This window comes from Chlorocebus sabaeus, chromosome 21 (genome assembly GCF_047675955.1).
Source record: "Chlorocebus sabaeus isolate Y175 chromosome 21, mChlSab1.0.hap1, whole genome shotgun sequence".
Classification (NCBI taxonomy): domain Eukaryota; kingdom Metazoa; phylum Chordata; class Mammalia; order Primates; family Cercopithecidae; genus Chlorocebus; species Chlorocebus sabaeus.
The window spans coordinates 8,123,952-8,129,670 of record NC_132924.1 but is presented as its reverse complement, the minus strand read 5'-3'; the positions used below and the strand labels follow the sequence as shown (position 1 = coordinate 8,129,670).

The following is a 5,719-nucleotide window of genomic DNA, read 5'->3' as shown; positions in this document are numbered from 1 at the left end:
ATGTCTTTACTACTATGATGAACATATGCACACAGGTGTCTTTTTGGTAGAATGATCTGTTTTCCTTTGGGTGTATACCCAGTAATGGGATTGCTGGGTTGAATGGTAATTCTGTTTTAAGTTCTTTGAGAAATCTCCAAACTACTTTCCACAGTGGTTGAACTGATTTACATTCCCACCAACAGTGTGTAAGTATTCCCTTTTTTCCACAGCCTCATCAGCACCTGCTGATTTTTGACTTTTTAGTAATAGCCATTCTGACTGGTGCGAGATGGTATCTCGTTGTGCTTTTGATTTCAAAGAAGGCAAAAGTTTTGCTGAGAATTACCATGCATATGTTGCATATACATTTTAGTAAAATAGCAAGCACATATACATACACATAATAGCCTATGGAGGCTGCTCAGACAATGTCTAATAAATATTTCCAGTTTTGCTTCAATAAGGGTGAGATCACGAACCACACAGTGATATCAGGAAAGAGCCCCTGCACTGCGTGTGGCTGGGTCAGCACTCCTGCCCTGACCGCTCTCGGTTTGCACCAGTGGCTCCCTGCTGGAGGTCCCCATTACTAATCGGAGGCATGAGCATTTGAAAGCACTTTCTCAATGAAGCTTTTAACAATGGATTGTTTTATTGGTTTTGTTTCCAGTATATTTTGAAAAATGCTGGCTATATACTGTTTCCTCATTTTACGTGATGAGAGTAAGAGAATGATTTTGTTTTCTCTAACCTCTGTATTTTGATTTTGTATTTAACTCTTCTTCAAGTTCCCACCTTCATTCTCTGTCTTTATCAATGTTTTAATGTTGCAGTGGTGCAATGATTATTGAATACCACTTTTGCGGAATAGTTTTGTGTTTGAAGTCAGCAGTATAAAGACATATCATTGTGACATCAGTGGTCTGTCAAAGATTCCTAAGAACTTGACTACCCAACCTTGTGACAACTTTTTGACTACTTCTGCTTTTCAAATATTGCCTAATACCCATAAACATTTTGTTATTTTCTTTATGTCAAAGGTGGACATAAAATAACAAGCATGCCTGCTGTTTTCATTTACATATTCTTTTCCTTGTAGATGAAAAGAGATGGTTGCTTCCTCAGACTAGCATAAGACTCTCTTCTGATCATCGGCAAATACTAAGCCCCAACTTTTCATTACCCTGAGTCACCTTTGAATAGTATCTTGGCTATAATCAAGAACTAGATGCTATTTCAACCTAAAGCTAAAGTAAAAAACACTTATTTAAAAATCTATACATGATGTACTGTGGAGTGCATAATTGTTTAAAGCAGCATAGTGAAAAAGAGTTCTTTCATCTGCTAACGGGTAAAAAATGGGTTGGTGAAGGTTGCTCTAGCATCCCTGGAAATGAGTAGTTCTCAATGCCAGAAACAATGCATTAACTTTTAATGTAAACTATTTTGGAGTTCTTTCAGAATCTAAGAATTGCTGTATGCAGTTGGAGTATATATATGGCAGTTCTTGGAGTTCTCAAAGAGTGTGTGTGTGTGCGTGTGTGTGTATATAGCAGTTCTTTGAGAGCTCAAATATATATATAGAATATATATATAAAAAACAGTTGGAGTATATATATACACACACATAGAATATATATATTCTATGTACAGAGAATTACATATGATGTAAGCATAAGCACATATATATAATTATATGTATATAAGTTATAGACATATATACATATAATTACATATTCTATAAAGTTATATATCATATTATATAAAACTTTCATTAGAATCATTACTATAACTTACCTGAACAAATATGACATGTGTGACTGAAAACGGTTCACCTCCATGGCAAATGTGGCACACATGATGGACAGGGGGAGAATAGAACTCCACTGTCCCTCACCTGTGATCTATCCTGCCTCTTTGTAATCTTGACATTAACCTTACTTGCTAAATTGGGGGGAAAAATGGCACTTCAGGTTATCCTCTCTTTAGGAGTTTTGCACCCGAAAACGAGGCTTCAAATACCAATTGGCTGACATACTCTAATGGCTGCTATTTCCTAGGCAGATACCGCTGCATTTTACAAAATTACCCCGACTCTACATCTGAGTCTCCTATCCTTAATGATTTTTAAGCCACTGAGTTTGAGCTATCCATTTTGATTTTGATGGAAGTGAGCTCAACTTGAAAGGGATGTTGACAAGCAATAGAATAGGAGAGCTCTTTTATCCACATATACTAAATAAATCACTGGAGTTGAACTTGAGCTGAACTCTAACGAATGTTCATCTGATTCTCAAAGGAACCATGTTGAATCGTGATGCCACAGAATAATAACTTCTACAAGAATCTCAGTTCTCTGGCGTCGGTGTGTTGTCCTGCAGCTTTAGGCATCTGCAGAGGTAGCCTTGAGAAGGAGGACTAGTGCAGAATCACGGACCCGTTTTACCCACTGCGTGAAGCCATCCCATCGAGAATAACATTCCCAAAAGGAACCCTCTTGGATGTATCTGAGCCAGGCACTGGAATGATGTTTTGAATAATTGTGATAATGTTATTTTGTTTTTTTCTGAAAGAGTTGTTTCTAAGCTTTTTTTGTATTTAAGTTAGTAAACATAAAATTTATATCTGCGTTTTCTATTAGATATTAAATTCATTGGTGGCAGAAACCATATTATTTCAAAGAAAAAGTGCCCTCTGAGGCAAGGCTCTTGTGGCGGAGGAGTGGTTGGGCATGGTAGTGGGGTTCTTCCTGTGAGCCACTGTTGCATGCTGAAATTTGTAGACAAAACTCAAATGTCTGTCAAGCATGCTCATAACTATATTTTAAGGTACAGTTCTGAGGTTTTCATATCACATTTTTAGGGCCGCCTGTTAATCTTTCTGCTTCATAATGCTACTGAAACAGTTTGTATCTTTTTTTTTTTTTTTTTGATTGAGATGGAGCCTTGCTCTGTTGCCCAGGCTGGAGTGCAGTGGTGTGATCTCGGCTCACTGCAAGCTCCGCCTCCCAGGTTCATGCCATTCTCATGCCTCTGCCTCCTGAGTAGCAGGGACTACAGGGGCCCGCCACCGCACCCACCAATTTTTTTTTTATATTTTTGGTAGAGACAGTGTTTCACCGAGTTAGCGAGTATGGTCTCAATCTCCTGACCTTGTGATCCGCCCACCTCGGCTTCCCAAAGTGTTGGAATTACAGGCGTGAGCCACTGAGCCTGGCCTGAAACAGTTTGTATCTTATAATTTTAGTTTGAATAGTTAGACTTTAAAACTCTTTTCTTTTAAGTCTGCAACAAAATACCCTTTTGCAATTGTGTAGAAAAACATAATCTAGTCAGGTGATAGCTGTATCAGTTTATAAATCTTAACAGAACACCCAGGAATACCATATTCAAAGAAGGGCCTCTGCATCTCTCCCTAGCATCACATTCTGTTTAAGTGAAGCAATGGACAAAACTTCCTTTCAACTCCCTTCTACATTAGCCCTGGCCACACTGGGCCATTTGTAAGAACTTTCTTTTCTCCCCACTGATTACTGCCTATTATGGTTTTCTGGACAAGAGCAACTTTGTTTATACTACTCAAAATATTGCCTTCGTACAAATCTCCACCCCTTTACCCAAGTCCCCGGCTAGCCCATGTGGCTTCACACAGAGGGCCGTCTCACCCTGCCCTGCTCTTCCCCACACCCACCCAGCTGCAAGAAACACATGGACTCACCCTCTACTCCCTGTCCAAGTTCAGGCAGCCGAGTCCTCAGGCTGTCCTGGTGCCTCCTCAGTGTGTTCTGAGAGCGCAGCTACAAAGACCCATCAAACTCATCAACGTCAGGGCATTCAGGACAAAAAGCTCAAACCTGTGGCAGATTTTTTCATTCTGGGTATTATGGTCTTATAGAAAATTCAAGGTTAATGTTTGAAAATGTGTTTGCACCAAAACAAAAAATGGAAAATTTAAAAAATAATTTTAAAATAGATATTCGGTTGTACTATTTCTTTCAGCTTTAAGAACCCAAGTATAGTCCCAGTGAAAGGTAATTAACATAAGTTTGAGATGAGTTTTTGGGAAAAACATCCCCCTGCATTTAGGGAACATGTGCACTGACTGGGTATTTGGTTATGCTGAGGAATTATTGTTATACTTTTCAGAATGATAATGATATAACAGTAATGTTCAGCAAAAATATTCTCTCTTTTAGATACACATAATGTAATGCCTACAGAATAATAGAATTACATGCGCAGAGTTGGAGAGTTCGCTGCAAAATAATCAAAGGATGGGAATAGGAACAGGATTTAGACAAAACCAAACAACACAATATGTGGCTAAATTTTTCTAAATGTAAATAGATTTTTAAAATTTCAAAATTTATCTTAAATATGACCAGCCAAAGAGAGTATTAGAAGGAAAAATTACAGGCTTATTTCATGGATGAACTACAACTTTTGTAATCTAATTAATTAAATATAAACTAATAGCAAACATTATTAATCAATGTGTAAAAAGCTTAATATGTCATCCATTATCTCTATTTTATGATTCTATGTTTCATTTGTTTCCAAGCATAAAACCCTCCCACCCCTTCTTCTATGTGATGATTTGACCTGAAGTTAACTTTCTAACCCTGCTCCCTGGTAAATTGATATAGTGGTATGTCAGATACGCAGCTAGGTCACATGACTCCTAGTGAATATCACCCTTGAGCGGTAGATTGAACCTGGACAGGGAGAACCATGAAGGCAGCTGTGTCCCTAGGCTTCCCTGAGGGCAGTGACTCTTGGAACCGGCTGATCCCTTCTGGGAACACTGGTAATTAATTATACCTATGGACTTATAAGCCTGTGCACAAGAGCTACTGGCACTTTGGGGAATGAGAGTTTTAGCCAAGGTGACTCCCACATCTCTTTTCCCCATCTGAATCTCATTTTCTTGGCCCTAAACTGTACTACTCTGTGAACTGTGCAAGGTCCTCTCATAACAACTATGACTTCTATTTCATTTAGCTTAAGAAAACAGAGTATGTTGGACTTATAAATTATGTGTGTGCAACAACCAACGCCTACTTCACCATTATTTTATTTATTTATTTATTTATTTATTTATTTATTTATTTATTTTTATTTTTGTGGATGCAGTGCCTCACTATCACAAATCATGCAGTCGAGTTTCCCACATTTGGGGACATCGCAGGGGTCAGCACATCCAGAGTGCAATGGGTAAGGCTTTCCCTGGGAAAACCACCTTCGTGATCATGGTATTCCCCTGCCAGGTAAGTATGCTTCACCATTTTCTTAATTTAGCAAAAATATTGTTCTACCATGATGTTTATTCTTGAACTTTTTAGGTAAATTTAATGTAAATTTCACAAAATCTCTTATATTGTGCCTTTGACTGAATGAATTTCCAAAATAGTCCTTTTATTTCATAAATGGGATAAAAAATATTTGAACTAATTTTGAAATTAACTGAGCTTATTTTCTGTTTGAAGCAACTGATGACACTAATTTATACCTGGTAGTATTTAACTATTAGCAAAAGTTTTCTCTTACAGCAGAATGAAGATAACACAGAAAGTGACAATGTCAAGTCAGACCCATAGGGCTCAGAGATTTTACTCAATAGCAAAGTTTATTAATTCAAGGAAAAAGATCACTGTAAGGCACAGGTGAAGCTCTGTGACCCACTCAGGTACTCACTGTACTTCTTCACTGCGTGCCAGAAATAAGAGCCTCTCCGTGAG

The 5,719-nt window shown here is 38.0% G+C and overlaps 1 pseudogene; it reads right to left on the bottom strand.

The window, feature by feature from the left end:
• Positions 1-5,102: 5,102 nt before the first annotated feature.
• LOC119620650 (U1 spliceosomal RNA) lies at positions 5,103-5,256 on the bottom strand (annotated as a pseudogene).
• Between the last annotated feature and the right edge of the window lie 463 nt (positions 5,257-5,719).